At 38.7% G+C, this 17,272-nt stretch overlaps 1 long non-coding RNA gene across 2 annotated transcripts in view; it reads left to right on the top strand.

The window, feature by feature from the left end:
* LOC147754600 (uncharacterized) overlaps positions 1-11,772 on the top strand; it is an 82,659-nt gene extending 70,887 nt beyond the window's left edge. For both annotated transcript variants that reach the window (XR_015316362.1, XR_015316361.1), the window contains exons 2-4: positions 3,866-4,027; positions 5,037-5,150; positions 5,323-11,772. This is a non-coding gene — a long non-coding RNA (uncharacterized LOC147754600). The remainder of the gene's footprint in view (positions 1-3,865; positions 4,028-5,036; positions 5,151-5,322) is intronic.
* The last annotated feature ends 5,500 nt before the right edge of the window (positions 11,773-17,272 follow it).

Raw genomic sequence — 17,272 nt, 5'->3', positions numbered from 1 at the left:
TTTCATAATTTTAGCAAGAGTTAAGCACATTATACAGTAGCTGATTTCAGGTCATATTCGGCATAAGAACCCCTGTTTTCACCATCAAGCGTTCGTGCTCTTATTCCACAAAGAGACGGCCATTTCTCCCATAACAGCACACGAACGAATGCCGAGTAGAAGTAACCATTGCTATGACGTTGATTTATAGTTTGGTTTTTACTATTTAATTACTCTTGTCATGGAGCCAAGCACAATTTTTTTAGTTGTTGCCGTAATGATAGTCATAGATTATACATACAGCTTAACATATGTCACATATATCTAAATGTATAATACTCGGAATATTGAGGCGGTCAAATCAACGGGTAACTTAGTGCTATACTTCGATCATTCGGCTGCAGGGAAAGAATGCCCTGACCCAACGCTGATCAAAGTCATGGTTATCTACAGAGTTGACATACCATCAATTACCATTTGACAAGAACACCGCTGGAGAAACTCAATTCTGAAAAAGCCACTAAATAGACTCTGTAATTAGCAAACCCTGTCACGAATGTTCATTCCGTATTGGAAACGATCGTGGGCTATATTCTGGAATAAATCAATTAGATTAATACTAGACATTGGTAAAAGGTACAAAGTACTTCCTAAGCATACATGGCCGTAGAGTGTTTCTGTTGGATCGCTTATCGCCACTTTTTCTATCATGACACCCTGCTTGTTCTGTAGAAATACAGACACACATTTCTACAGATTGCTCGCAAATCCGAAAGTTCATATTATGATTTTTATTTTTTGCATTTCAAACAAGCTATTATACGAACTCGATCCAAGAAACAATCGGATATATCGCAGGTGCTGTTATCTGACAGGGACCATTTTTTTTTCTAGAATAACGATTGCTTCTTTTTTATTCTGGGATTAATTCACTAGGAAATAACAGTCACACTATAAAGACGTAGAAAACATATATTTGCTTTATCTATTTACGAAACCTGGATCACTTGTATAATATTTTTTTAAATTTAGTTATATACATATATTTAGATATTTCTTTTTAGTTAGACATTATGTAATTCATTTGATTCAGCTTACAGTAACTATTGGCCATTCGCTGCTCATTATTCATGCTAGTAATTGCTAAGCACTAGACGTATTTTTGATAGTTATTTTCTATAATAATAATTTCGCAAAAAATTGCTTTTATATATATATATATATATATAATAAAAAATGCTCTTATTTATCATTAACAATATTATTCTTGCACTGTTCCTCATGCAGTATCACACTACAGGTAATCAACCTCTGGTGACGCAAATGAGATGAGGTTAGCTAGTAATCCCTTCTGACATTATCGTACGTAATAATCGTTGCCTCATTCCAATTACCGATAATGAACGGTATCATTTGTGCTACCTTTATTACCTATGATTCGCGAAGTGTCAAGAAAGGTATTTATAGGGTCATCACGAAATTACCACGATGTGCGAGGTGAAAATCTAAAAAAAAAATATTTCCCCAGTAACTATCTACGTTCATAGAATGGGAGGCTCCATTTACGAAACATTTAGAACACATTTTACTTAATGCTTCATAGCGATGTCCAGGTGTGGAACAATCATTAAACGCCAGGCTCCGTATTAGTCACCCCTCGATGTCATTGAACGTCCCGCATGGCAAGGTGCAATTACACAGTGAACATCATCATCCAGCGAGGGGGCCTTCGCAAGGCTTGAAATACTTATCGTATTACTTTCGAAAGGAACGGATTCGTACGTAGATTACGATTCAGTAGGCGAACATCTTGCCACTGTCCCATGACGGGGACCTTTCGCGACCTTTACCAGATAAGCAAGTACTTTCTGGCTGTCACCCTAGCCAACAACAAGCTTAGTCTCTACAATAAAATTGGTATCTCAGTCAGTAGATTGTTCGTTGGTGGTCATGACTCTGTTCTAAAACGTTCCGTTACTCTTTATACAATCATGACTTTGTGCGTCTTTTGTTTAATAATAATAATTTTCAATTTTTTTCCATTAAACCGTTAAAGCGCTTTTCAATCGCTCATTATTACCCGGCAGAGATAAAACATAGTTGACAAGTTCACAAGTACAGGATGCATCCGGAAGCGATAGGGACATGCGGATGCTTATCTTGCATGCTCTGGCCTGAAAATCATAGGGTGCTAACGCACTGATTCTATATTGCCTTGTTTCTGTTGTTCTTTTCTTTCTTTGAAGTCATGTCATTAATACGGCTGAATTACTTTTTGATTTTCTTTCAGTTGTTGTTCGATACATAACGATCCCTTTAACTAGTTTGATTTGGCAATGACAATGTTATAGACGAGCAGAACTTTCATTCCTCGGCACTTTATCGTAGCCATCTGTAATCTTTGTCCATGACAAAAGTTGCAGAAGAGGTCCGTTGTGATTGTACGGATGTTCGGCTCGAGGCCATTTGAGTCGGTGCTTTCTAATTTGGTATTAATGACGTACTTCCTGGATATTATCCTGTTTCGATTTTATTGATTATTTCTTTTAGTAGTTATGCATATTACATATTCGTTCGTTGATTTCAAGCACCCCAATCAGTCATTTTATATATAGAAAACATATAATTCAGTCAAATTCATTTTACTCAGCACATTTTTCGATATATGATTTTCCTGTACAGCAGTCCCTATGGCTGCTATACTCATAATCCGTCTAGTCATTTCTATTCATAGAGACTGTTCTATGTGCATCTTTACAATGTCCCAGTCAGTTATCCAATGGTTGCTTTCGTGATCCATCGATTATATGTCTAGCTAAATGTAACTTAGTACTGGAGGTTAGGGTGCGTCTTATAGATTATATGCACACGTATTTTTTTTTGCTCTAAATCTAAAGCTTTTAATTTAAAAAGCTTCATTTTTTTAACTTGTTTACAAATAAAACATATTCTATTATGCAGGCAGCATATATAAATTTGGAGTTTGGGAAATTTTTGTAGGTTGTTTTTAACACTTATACGAACAAAAACAGATACTTCAACGAATTTTTTTGTATGATACAGAAGAATCATTCCTGACGGTGACTAAGATAACTACCATTCATCACGATCACGGCTTCTATCTGGGACCTGAATCACAAAGTGATTCTGTTCAAAATATTCTTTCTTTAATTTATAGACAACATTTTGACCATGCATCAAGCGATATTGCTCGGAGTAAACTGGTCGACGTGTCGTTCATGAGCGCTATGTACAAAAAGTTCCAACGGAACTAAATATTGGGTTGATAACAGGCCAAGGGTCCTAAAAATCTAATAGCTTGAAACGGCCAAAAAGTCCGTAAGGCGTAAAAAGGAGCAAATTCCGTTCAAGTTTTGCAGAGGTCACTTGAAACTTAACAAGAGGGTAGATCTTCGATAACGAGCAAAAAGCTACATTTTTCATTTTGATGGGGCTTCGGCCAATGCGGAAAGATCGGATAATAGCTGATCTTCGTTCTAATTCTGGAAATCACGTGCTGTCTTACGGTAGGATGAGCCTCTGACTCCATAAATTTATATAAGCGGAGTTATGCGAGCACCGATCTGTTACTGGATATAATACGAAATGTGTATCAAATGCATTATATAGCTACACTAATACATATTTCACCTTATTCTTTATCGAACTCACATAACAATTGTTAACCTTACCCTATTTATGTTGAATATGCTATTTGATTTTTTGCAAAAATTTTTGACGTTACTCGTTTAACTGAGGGTTTCCGTAAGATGCTGGAAAGTCGTGTCTCAATTTTACAAGCACTGCGAAACTATAAACTTCCTTATTCTCTCGTTTCGCGCTTTACCTTTCATGTCCGTTGGCTTTGAAACTGCGTAACGCACAGTGTTGAGAGAGAAAGAGAAAGGACCCTGAGAGGAGATACGCCGTCCCGAACTGAGTAAAGCTCAATTCTACGAAGCATTGCTTGCTCAAGGAATACTGTGCCGACGGGAACACAACGAATATACGAAAAAACGGGGCGTCGCTTTGTGATAGCAATAGATAAGTACGGTGGTAAATAGCGACTCTGTTTGTCTACACACAGAATATTGTGGACATATAAACATATATTTGATGTGTCTGCTTGCTTCTTCTTTTTTGTCTTAGAAGAGATACCTTCGGTTACGGCCAGCTACTCCAAAACTAGCGTAATCACATACGATGATATATATATGAGTCTGTAGAGAACTTCGTCGGCCTTAATAAATGGGTCATATCGAACTAGAATTCTTCAAAAGAATTTTCATTGACATTATTGTCTGTTCGTTCTCGCAAGTTGGCTCTTCTTAGGAATCGATCGGTTGTGTTATTTTCCTTTAAGTTTGAATTATCTAACGTATACATGGGGCACATTTAGACGTTTTGATTTACATAGGAAATTGCAGCGTATGTACCTGCTATTTTTATTATTAGATGAACTTAAATAACGAATTGTCATTATGTCGATACCGACGATCGTGACCGATACACCTCGCGCCGCAATTAAGCCTAGTCCTTATGCAGTACTACGTTTAAGAACAGCGTAATATCCGTGTACGATTATACGTTATCATAAAAAACTGCCAAGCAAGCATTTAGCCCGACACATTTCTCGATATAGCGCGAAAAACATGTTACTACATTGATAAACCGCGGCTGTGAACAAACCTTAACAGGGACGCAGTGTTCATATACTATTACCCTACATTCACATATACGAATAGGTAATAACGTTCATAGTGATGACATTGCTGTTTTCCCATGCTGGCCTCTATTTTGTCAATAATTAACACATTACCAACGCAACAACGGCAGTAGCAGACGCCCGGCCGACGTTCCCGCCGAAAGTAAGAAACAGGCCAATTGGCCAAGCCTACCTCATCTATTTCACCATTCACTATCGGTCGATACGACCGTTGTTGCAATGTCCTGTTTTACACTGGCTATTTTATTTAGACATTTACCTAATACATCAGAATGTTGCCGCTGCCGCTTTTGCTGTCAGTGATCAAAAGCATCCTATTTGTTACACGCAGACGCTTAGCGCGACGCTACTCCTCGCTGATTATTGGCAACGGCAGTGCGGTATTATAACGAGCGAGGAAGGCTCTGATGTTGCCTGTCGCTGTTATATGATGTCAACGCGAACGGTACGTGCCATATTTACTGCGAATGAGTTTGTATCTGAATGACATGCGTCTATACAATTGTTTATATATATATATATATATATATATATATATATATATAATGATACGTTTGTCTAATGACATCGTGGTCCTTTTTCGTTTGGCTATTATTGTCTTTTACTTCCTTCGCTAGGCCAACTTCGCTGCTTGACTAGATGGCCTTTGAAGCTTGGCCTGATTTGTTTCCTAAGCTGGTTTACATCGTTGCTGTTGGCGTTTCGTTCCTGTCATCGTCGACGGCAGGGGCATTATTGTTATTTAACACGACTCATTATATCACTTATGTAAATAGGGGATGTTGCAATCGAAATGAAACAACCCAACGAAAAGCGGTCGTGGATAATCGCTGATCATGTTTAAATGCCAATTGTCAAAATACCGTTGTTTTTCTTTGATCTCGTTAATTTACATAATAAGACATTTGAAAAACGAAGTTTACATTGATGAAACCCGCAAGGCAGATAATAGCGGAAAGTCTATTTAGGATAAGCAACTCGACGTGCTAAAAATTGAATGTCTGTTAATGTGGTAGCAATAATAACGCTCTCAACAACAAACTCTCGTTCGATTCAACCATGGCGCAATGTTTAACTACTTCCTTTCGATTGGATCGAATTTGTCGTATGAGGGTATCCAAAACATCGATTTGCGCATGAAAAATGTTTTATTCATACTCGAAAAAAGTTTACGTGAAAACGTGTATCAGCCATATATTGCGGCGAAACGTAAAGCGAACAGCGTCAGGTGCTAACTGTGGCTGTGAATTATTTCGAACGAAACGAAGTAGTATGAAATGATTTGCGACTAATCTTCGAAATCTTTATTTGTTCGTAGCCTACCGACGGTTAAGTTTACTGCTCCAAGTTCTCATTTGCTGTTCAGTTAGTTGCTGTGAGCACTACGCGCGCCTTTTTTAAAAGTTGCTTCTGTTAGATTTCGCATAGAGAGGACAGCGTGACTTCGCGTCATTCGCGTTCGGATCTTTCTCCCCCACTCGGGAGCGTGATAAATCACTGCCAATTGGCACTCTAGCAACAAGCATAGCAACAGCGACATCAGCGCCGGCATAAAACCCCAACGAAGAAGATGATGACGACGACGACGACGACGACGACTTGAAATGGAATTTTCTGGCAATTTATTCTGAAAGGATCTGCAACAGACAGCGGAGTGTCGCTAGTATAACACAACAACCGAACGAGAGTTTTGGGTCGCGGCAGTATTATTATCGCCGTCACCACTATACGAGTGGAAGAAAACCGTCGAACTGGGCTTTTCTTTACTTCTGCCAACAACGAAATGTGTCTGTAATGTACCAGTACTACAAGCTGTGCGAAAGCTGCGATTCCACAATCGAATAAGAACGCTTGATTATACTCGTATTGTGAATCAGTTAATACTGTTTACAGAAGCAAGCTCTGCATCGACGACCCGCGTTCGACATCCGTTGAATTGCCCGACTCATCATGCAGGCATGACTCATCTTCGACAAATTTTGTTTGGCATTACTTTATTATTTGGTAAAAATAATATATTATTTACTATTATTCTTCACGCGACTTGCAAATATAGGGAGGACTGAGGAGAAATTTTGTCAAATGTGTGAGCATTTGCGTGTTTGAGAGCTTATAGCGCAATATGACAAAGATCAGTTAATAAATTGGAAAGTAAATGAAAACCAACTGATTTGGTCTCCAGTGCAGCCTAGACCAACTCGTTCCCGATAATATGTTAGATAAGAGCTTTTGGTAATGATGTCATGGAAACAAGGTATATTAAGAAGAAGAATAACACTGCTAGTATCAATCGAATACCATAGACTTTGTATATAGGTAGCACGTAGGGGTTGTTAGAGCTGAATGGGTGAAAACTTTTCCACGAAAGGAAATAATTATGCCTAAAGGACCTACCTCTCTCCTGTAGTCTAAAGGGCATTCATTTTTGAAAATTTTCGTTTTTTAACATTCATTAAAAACACGTGCATAATCCACAAAATGGAATGACGAGGCTAGAGATGGGGCCACAGAGGACACCATTATTCTTTAAGAAGTCAGACGCTGAATAAAGCTAGTGGGAAAATAGGTATTTTTGAAAAACGAGCGATCATTTTGGCAACAGGAGCCTACGCTTCATAACGACTCGACGTTAAATTAGGGGGTCAAAGATCACGATTCTATTAGCATACATCCTTGTGAAGTTTCGCTTAATGATCGTTTGTTTCGAATGGCTTAAACACTGGTATATCGAAGGATTGCATTTTGTGCGGTAAGTTAAGAGAAACTGTGACAGTGTACTCATTGACCTTCAAAGTCGATTCAACCAATGCCTCGATTAATCATAATTTTGTCATACCAGTTACGTTTGGTAGCGATCCATAATCGTTCCTATTCCAAATTGGTTAGTTTATGGCAAATATTGCAGGGTGATTATGATAGTTTATTTTAAAAGCATGTGTGACATAACGAAAAAAAAATACCATACTTCAGTATATTTATACGAAACACATTGATTCACATTATGTATAACTCTGTGTAGTGAATCGTACAAGATTTGTTTTCACGTCATGTAACAGATCAAAGTGGGGTAGAAAAATTGACTGACTCAAAAAAATAGCATGCTGGCATCATTACGCTATTTTGAGATTACTTTTCAACCTTTTTACTCGTCTCAAACGTACTGAAAGTTCCTCAATATTAACTTTTTCAATCAACGTTTTTCTCTTGCTAGAAGAACAGGCTAATCTATACAGCGTCACGACTTCTGCCTTAGAAATTGACGAGCTTCGTATTTGCTTTACCGTAAAGGTAATCTGGGGTATGATAAAAATATATTGAAATACTGATTATGTCGATCCCATTTCTGTTTCTTCGATATTTCTTCGTACAATTATATTTTCTCCTATTTTTATATTTATAAATAAAAAATATTAATAAACGCATTACGTATAGTAGAACAATAAGCATCTTGTAAAATCGGATGATTTTGGCGCTAAGACATGAAAGCACGATTAGTTCTAGTTGCTATATCTTTTGTTATACTCTATTGTCAAACTATGTGTCAATCAAACGTGATCAATGAGATACAATGCTTCGACTGTTATATAGTTTCGCCCGGAACAATATAAAGCTGTCTCTTTTTGTGCAAATGAGCGAAAACGATCATGCGCATTATCAGTTCGTTATGGCGGATCACATTGAGCTAGTCGTGTGAGATCACTTTTGTTTTGGGAATTTCATCATTTACGACAGTCATACTTCGTGTACAATAGCCGGACCGTTCACCAGTGCAATCTGTTCTGTTGCTTTTCTTTCTTCCTTTACTTTATCTTTACCTTAAAATGATCATTTTGCATTCATTTGTTCCCAAATTATCGCTATTATTTTTTTGTCGTTGCTTAAAAATGTTTTGCGGCACAAAAAGTACAACGTTCGACTTAATGACAAGTATGGAAGTATTTCTTGTAACTTTGATCGCGACCGTCAGCTGCTCACAGAAGTTATCCCTGTATGGCTTCCGCGTGGCCGCAGTGTTCACTGTGATGTCCTAATACCAGAAGAAAATACGAATGCTTTTTATTTGTTTGGAGCGAACTTGAACTTGGACCCTACTGTTATTCCAATAGGGGTCGTACGCTACATCGATCAATTCTGCTGCCAGTCAAGCGGGCAGACCATCATCCTATTATCCAATAAACAAAGCATTCCCCACGTAAAGAAGAATGCTTCTAGCATCGCGTAGCCAGGCAACGCCGTGGTTCCTGTCAGTTCGATGTAGCCAATGGCCCCATTGACAGGAGTTTCGCCAACTGAGCAAAAATATGATGGGTGTTATGTCGTCAATTAAAATGAACATTCTACCACGTTAGAGACGCAATATATCCCGGAGTCAAAGGGATACGGGAGATATACGATAACAATAATGAAAATACTTGAATTCATCCTCAGTTATCGAATTATACGTGTTTTGGCCAGCTACGAGTTAATTTGTTGAAATATACCAGATCTGCTAGACAGCGTTTTTTGAAAAGCCAGCCTCTCATTTTTAGCTGAATCGTTTGGCGTTCGGTGCAGAGACACCTTAATCCAATAATGGGTTAACACCTCGCTTTGAACCAATGTATGGAGCAATCATTTTGTTTTTGAATGATCATATGTGGGTATAGTGCGGCGCAATAAATATACATGTACATACTATCAACCTAGCCAGATAGTAACCTAAGGTGCTTTTCTTACGGAAAGAGGAAAGAGAGAGTATTATTATGACTTGGGCAGGGGTGAAGCATATTACTGGACGAGACAATGACCGGTAGGAAGAAATAAACGAAAAGAATGTAAGGGAGATAATTTACTCGAACGCTGCCGACTGTAAATGAGCTGATTTATGGGTTCTCATACAATCTTACATAATATAAGTCCAGAAACTGAACAGGCCAGTAGATAGATAATCAGGAAGACCACCCCGCACTCAGCTTATTTACGGTGGGCATCGATATTAGCGGCAGATACACTTAATATTGTTCTGGTGTTTTTGCGATAATAACAACCTGGTAATGTCAATGGAAGGTCAAAGGAGGAAACTGCAAGTTCCGTGCAGAAGAGGGACGCAAATTGTCACTCCACATAAGTTTCACATATTCAATCGCCAATCAGACCGATACCATATGTACTTGTGTAACTGATTTATCAAGCAGATTGTTATTCACGTCGTAACTAGCGATAACATCGTCGAGTAATGGATAGTTCAATTGTGAAGTCGTCACGACCGGCGAACGCTTTATAAATCTCGGAGCAATAATGCAACTATGTGGCACACTGCTACTGTAGGCAATAATAACGGGAGCAGTCACAACAGCACTGATGCATTGATGTTGATCGTTGTTTCATTTTTGAAATGAAAAGTTTTTCGCTTCTTCTGGGCATCAATCACTGGTCCATTTTCCCCGCATTCATCACGATAAGCAGATTTTTCTTGGCTGTTTTTTTCCCTTTTTATAGCTAAATTACTGTTGATCAACATTGACGTGGGTTGGGTTGGAAATAAAAGTATACAGATCAGTATTTGGGAATTGCTTGCGCGTCACCAGCTGTGTGAAAACTTCCTCAAATAACAGCTTTTACGCAGGCTTTTAGTGAAGATACTTGTAGTTGTCGGCTTTATCAAGACGACCTCTCATTGATAGCAATGATAAGAATGGTGACATTTGTTTCTGCATCAACTTCTTTCGTTTTCTTTCGTTTCGTTTACAAAACGGCAGTACCGCAGCGGGAGGCGTATTATGACGCTCATAACAATACTGCGATACCGGCATTACTACCGTAATATAATATAATAATTATATTGATGACAATACTGGAACAAACCGTGATACCGTATTGATCTCACCTGACTGATTTAGCCATGTCTTATGAGATATTTAACATCGCACATACACATACACACCCTTTCCCCCAAAAAAAACCAATTTATTTTTTGACTACTACGAAACTCAGTTAAACTCCGTCTAGACACACACACATATATATAGACGTTGTGGTATGTGCCTATTAGTATTCGGTACGTATAATCTTGCTGTTATCCAATGCCGTCGTCGTCCGCTAGTGAGCGGCCGATTTGGCGACGGCGATGCTGCCGCTATACCGTATTTATTACAGACGACGTTGGTATTGTAACCGCCATTAATGTCAGAATGGAACGCAATGTAATCTAACAATCGCACGGAAGGCCTTTCAAGGGCTTTTGCGTTATGCCATTGCCACTGCCGCTGACATTGGCGACATTTGCCAATAATGTCGCCGCCGTCGCCACCGCCGCCGCCGCCGCCGCCGCTGCCATTTCTGCTATTACTAATGGTAATAATAACAAGCGACTGCTGTTGCACGGGATAGCAGCAGCAGCAGCGGCGGCAATATCACTGTGCTACCGCTGCTGTCGCTTTCTAGGTCACCATCGCCATTCAATATGTCGCTGTGTCGGTCCGCGGATTACAGTCATAGCTCATTGAAGCAGAATTTTTACCACTTTATATATATATATGGTGTATCTAACTTTACTATTGGTAAAAGCTAAAATTTTAATTGATAGAAGTTGATCGATTGATCTATTAGCAAGAATTGTTATTTGTACGACCGCGGTATAAGCGAATTAAAATATGTTTCGTTCTAGAAGATTTTCCAAGTGATAGATAGTTTCGACTTTGAAACCTCGTGAGTATGAAGAAAAATATTGCTCGATATAAAAACTTGTTTTCGCATTGACATCGCCTGATCAGCTGCTGTCATTATGAGCATTATTCATTTGTACTGAAAGGAAATCAGACTCTGAGGTTAAATAAGCGGTTGCACCGACTGCGTTATTTGGCAACTATCTGCTGAACAATCGAGTTCATAATTCGAATAAAAAATATTCAGGATGTACGACAAGGGGATAAGGTATATATTTGTTTGAAATGCTGATGAAGTTAGTGAGGTGGGCATGCGGCTCACTGACTTAAGCGATTAGAACCCAAAAGATGCAAAATATAGCGTATTGCTCCCGTTATTGTATTGTTAATTAATAAAATAAACAATATTATTATTATGATAAATTTTAAGATGTCTCTGTGCTAGTATGATACTTTTATTTGCGACACTTTAACATTAATTAAAACTGTTGCACGAAATTTTCAAGGTGGTACACATACGTGTCGTTGTGCCAAGGGTGGCGTTCGTTAGACGTAGCAGATAGAAAGTAGATTTAGAATATATGTGACCATTGCTATAATATCATTCGAAACAACGTTTACCTATGATAGATAGTCGGTGTTCCAGTAAGTAACCATTAGCCTGCAAAATGAAATAGCACTAATGCTGCTTTAATGGAAACTTAACAACCGACAAAAGATTCCGTTGTACGGACTTGAATGGGAACAGTTTTACCCCACCACAATTTTAAACTTCATAAGGTAAACACTGAAGAAAATGAGCTCAAACTAACCTATCTAGAAAGGCGATATAACAACTAGAAAATATGTAAGGAACAACTTAAAAAGCCTTGTATTTATTGCAGTATAAGTTGTAAATTATAAAGTAAACTACAGAGCCTGCTAAAATTATCTCTGCTGGACTTTTTTTTCAGGAGAGGTAGTCAATCGAATGGAAGAAACAGTTGACATTGCATTAAAAAGCCTTTGAAGTGGCCTTTTTAGAAGGCGCCGCATATCATTAACAAAGCGTAAAGGTCGCTTCGGCAGTAGAAATTGTTTAGCTAAATAATATTAGCCACTTATAACAACTGGGATTAGAGGCGTGCTGCACTGGCGTACAAACTGGGGGCAAATATAATGCTGTGTGAGAACCGGGGCCCTTTATGCCATAGTAGATAGATACGTGTTCTATAGCATAAACAGGACATGATATGACGTAAGCTCGTTTTACCGGCCTATTACTGAAATCACGCCCATAATTGAAGCTTCTAAATCGTCGTTTCTCGACTTGATCTCCCGCCATCGTTTCTAATGTTAGCTGCAAATAACTCTGCCTTAAGTTTTTAAACTGTTTTTGTTTGTCTACCCCTGGAAGTTGTGTAAATGCCTCACACTACTACACACGTCATTCCGAAATGAATGCGTTCGAATCAATTATTTCATAGTGGAATCACTCTTCTTTTCCTGCCCCTGCTCCTTTACCAAAAAATGGGTTTCTTTACAAGAACTATTTGTTCACCTAGAATGGACCCAATCATGCAACTGAAGACGCCAATCGCTTGAATCACGATTCGTCTTTATCCATCCGATACAAACGCCAACTTGCCTCTGAGTTTACCCATTTCGAACCTGACCGCACGGTATTGGTCTGTGCTGACGGGTTTTTTGCAGAATGCCGAAACGGCTTAATACCGTATACATAAACAACTTACTTCAACGGGCCTATGCGTTTTTATATTGATCGATTACGCGAAACAACGAATTGTCACGATTAATAGTATATTTTACCACTGCTGTTACGGATACCAATCAGTCCGTTCTTGCCTGATTGTCCAAACCGAAAATGTTTGCTGGCGTCGCCTTGCCATATTGCGCGTCGACGAAAGCAGAGCTTTCGATCTGTCGCCGTGCGGCAAACGTGTTAGTACTGCACCGTTAGGTAAGCGACATGTCGCATAAGGCCGCTATCGCCTCGTCTACTGGTTCCTCTTTGATATGTTTCGTTCTAACCGATCGATTCTAGGCATTTATTTAAGTCATTAAATAATAATAAAAAATAAATAAAGATAATCTTCTAAAGTTGCCTCCAAAAATGTCTCCCTTCACGTTTGTGTGTAAATGAAAATACGTGCTAAGTAGCTCTATACCGTGCGCTAGTTGCATTCGGTATGAAAGGTATAATTACGTGACGTACCTATTACGCTCTTTGCACAGTTTATGCAGACGTCGGTCAAAGCAAAACGAGTAGAAATGGTAACCATAATAATAATGATATAGTAGCCGTATTCTGTTGGTTTTTGTGGCGCTGGTGATAAGCGTGCGGACATTGCAAAAGACCAAAGTAAAAATTAAGAGAATATTTGTTGGCCGTTGTCATTGCCCGACAGGGACATCGATCACAGCGGCGCGACGTCATTTTGCCCAATTTTCTTTTCACCGCTATATTTAAAAAGATCAATAGTATTCAAATGTATATTTCTATGAACCTGTGACGAAATTGTCGACCTGTATGAAATACTGCTGTTGTAAATCGTACATAGTTGAAGATTAATCGATCGAATCTTCGTATATCTTATCCCTCCGTCGTTTATGTGAGTCGTGTCTGATAATAGTAGTGTTGATAATAGTAACAAGACTAAATAAGTTAGAGCTGCAATGTGTCTTACTCGGACGGATCCGAAGCACAAGCACTTCTGCGCGTGCTTTCTGCTAACATTTCTGAAAATTACATGTTAAACCCATCAGTCACTTAATTCTGCCGCGGGGATGAACCAACCAATGACAGCGTGAAAACGGCCAAAAACCTCTCGTTCTCCTATCGACGATTTTCAGCAGAAACTGGTTGATTGGTCAAAAACAGTAACGGCGTGCTATATCCATGCAAACGGCACATGGGAATGCATGTAAATATTATCAACTGCTTACGCGTCGTATGTGTGGACTAGATAAACGTCCACCCCCACACCAGCGAGGGTTGATGTTATTCGCCTGGCGATAAATGTCCATTTGGAAAGAATAGAAGTTTGAAAAATGCTGCGAAACATCGAATTTACCACCAGCTAACGAGCAACTAACCGCCGACAGCCGTTGGCGTCGTGTGATGAATAGATGGATTTGTTTTTGCCATCAGCTGACGTATGTAGTTTGGGTTCGTGTCGATTGGCTGTATGCAACTATCCTATAGCGCAATAGGTAGCGTATTTCCATACAGTTAAACATGTGTGCTAGTATAGGCTCGAATAATGGCGTGAACGCTTTGTGCTGGAAGCCAGCCGTCCAAAGTAGTGCCAGCGTTTCGGCCCTCAAAATTCCGGAACAGGGCGTTAACTGTCACCCGGTCATCGTATTCTCTGTCACCGCTCTTTATCAGCGTCTTTAACTTCATTCGTCTTTACGATGTCCTTTGATTATGGTGTAATTATTGCATGTTTAATAAAAAAAAATATGGTATATAACGACGGTTCAAGAGACTCCGACTATACACGGGAACCCTGTGAGCTGATACTGTAAATTCATTGGCCTGGTAGGCCTAGGATTCGCTATATGACCGGCAACATGAGCTTTGATTACGCTATTATGCAGCCGAACAGCCGCATCTTAATCCTGCTCCTGCATAATACACGTCACGGCTGACAAACTGTTCGACGTCCTTGACCCGTTACTTTAACGTTTTGTATGATAGCGCATGCGGATTGTTTACAGAGATTTCATTAGTGGTATGTATTTCGCTAACTTAAACATAATAGCCTTGATTTTTAACAAATTTAGCTAACATCTTCGCTAAATTTAGGTTGCATCTAATAGCAAATAAGTTTCGAACGCTGGAAGTTTTTTTTTCGCCCGTAGCGGCAATCCGAATCTTGAAAACTGAAAATGACCAAAGTCTTTGTTATGAACATGCACATTATCTTAGTAATTCTTATGTTGCTCGTATGAAGTCTGCCGTACGATTATCGATAGTCGTTTGCTTGACGATGTATTGGTTAAGCAAATTGCCTTTAGGTCCTGATCGTGTATCTGTTCGCGTAACTTTTTTTTTGTTGTTTTTGCAGACCCGTCTAATTCCAACTAAGTTTGCAGTATTAATACAGTACCTAATGGTATTAAATCATACGTTATTTGTGTCTATAATCCACAGAGGACGCTGATCTGTTTTTTCTGTAACAAATAAACCAACCGACCAATGCGCTACTACGTATTGCACAATACGATCAATGGCAAATGGGGTCTCGACAGAACAAGTAAAGGGCATGAGATAATATACAGTTGATAGCTGACCAACATTAACTGGGCATAGTCAAACACTGTTACCACTTTCTTTAAGGACCATTTCATAGCATTTTTGTGTTCATGACTATAACGCTACAAAGCTATAGATGCTATTGTGGCAGTCACTCTTGAGCTATTGCAAATAAAATAGCCCATATAGCTTCGCGATGCTTTTCTTAGGTTCACTAAAACGTTTGTACCTTACATTGTTTTATTACATACACTGGCGAGCACTGTTTACCCACGGTACTATTCGTAACTTGCTTAAACCAAAATATGATGACATCTAACTTCTACCGGATGCTCGAAATCAACCCTAAAATTTATTTATTTTAATAACACGTAACCATTTCCCATATCATAAAAGTATTCACACCATAGACATAAAGAATAGTGGAAATATCATCGACATGATAAACGCTACGCAAAATCAGTAATTCCTAATTACTTCATCTGTAGTACATATATTTGCAAGGTATGGCAGCCAAATTTGGACAAATTTTGATCGGCTGTTTCTTGGAGCCGGCGTGCTTCAATCCGTTACTCCTAGCGCTAGAAGAAAGCTAATTGATTTTAAAATAAAGCAAGAAAGTTATCATGGCGGAAAACAACTCTACATTTTCGAAATTCGAGCGAGGATCAACTACTTTCTTGCTAAACGATTTTTTATCGGATTGAAAGCATCCGGCTTTTTTGCCCGACGGTCTACATGATTGCCAGTTTTCACGTGGATTTCGAAAATCTGAGGAGGACATTCACGCAGCAAACTGGAAGCTCGTCGATAAGATTTAGATTTAAAAGGCCTGAAAGTTAATAATTTTGTCCGATTGTGTCGTCCAGGTAAGTTCCAGCTATTAATCTTCTGGAAATTTGTCACATCTTTCGAACTATTTAGCTGTTTTAAGCCTCCGTATTGTTAGGATTTTTGTTTGCCGTAGACCTAAAATCGAATCCCGATTAATTTTTTCGTATATAACGTATTTGGGCGACTTCTTAATAACTTTACATCTATAGTTGCTTGTGGATTAAATATGAAATATTTTGGTGGTCTAGACTCTGGATCGAAGCTACAGCCGCTATGAATAATGATTTTATTGAATAGACATGACCGTTCGTTTAAGTCACAGTTTTAGACACAATTTCTCCTATAAGCCCGGATTTAGATGTCCGGTTTGGAATGCATCAAAGACGGTATATACGGTTTGACTGACTACAACATAACCTTTTATTTGCTTGTTTAAGTTACAAAAAATCGGGATAAGATGCGTAATGCTTCCTCCTAGCACAACTGTTCAAAATGACTGCTTTTATTATCTGTTAGTAATAAAGTTTGCTGTCTTTTGTTGAAAGGTTTTCCGAAATATATTTTTGCACTTTATTTAAGCAATTAGCATTACACACTGGTTCATTGAGGAATAGTGGTCCAACTAATTCATTTAAACTAAAGTTCCTGTGTAGCATGTAGTTTTCTGCCCTGTAGGTGCGATCGTGTCGATTTGAACGCAGTTCCATCGTTCCGAAGAGTCGTCTCCTAAAATTGTGTATCCTACTCAATTTTTTCTAGGTACCATTTAGAAAATTGTTTTCTTCGATCAAATCCTTTTCGTTATTAGCGTGTACCATTGTTTTTTTT

The sequence above is a fragment of the Varroa destructor genome, unplaced genomic scaffold, assembly GCF_002443255.2.
Source record: "Varroa destructor unplaced genomic scaffold, Vdes_3.0 BEIS01000007.1, whole genome shotgun sequence".
Classification (NCBI taxonomy): Eukaryota; Metazoa; Arthropoda; class Arachnida; order Mesostigmata; family Varroidae; genus Varroa; species Varroa destructor.
Note: the sequence above shows the minus strand (reverse complement) of the source record. Positions and strands in the feature narration are given on the sequence as shown.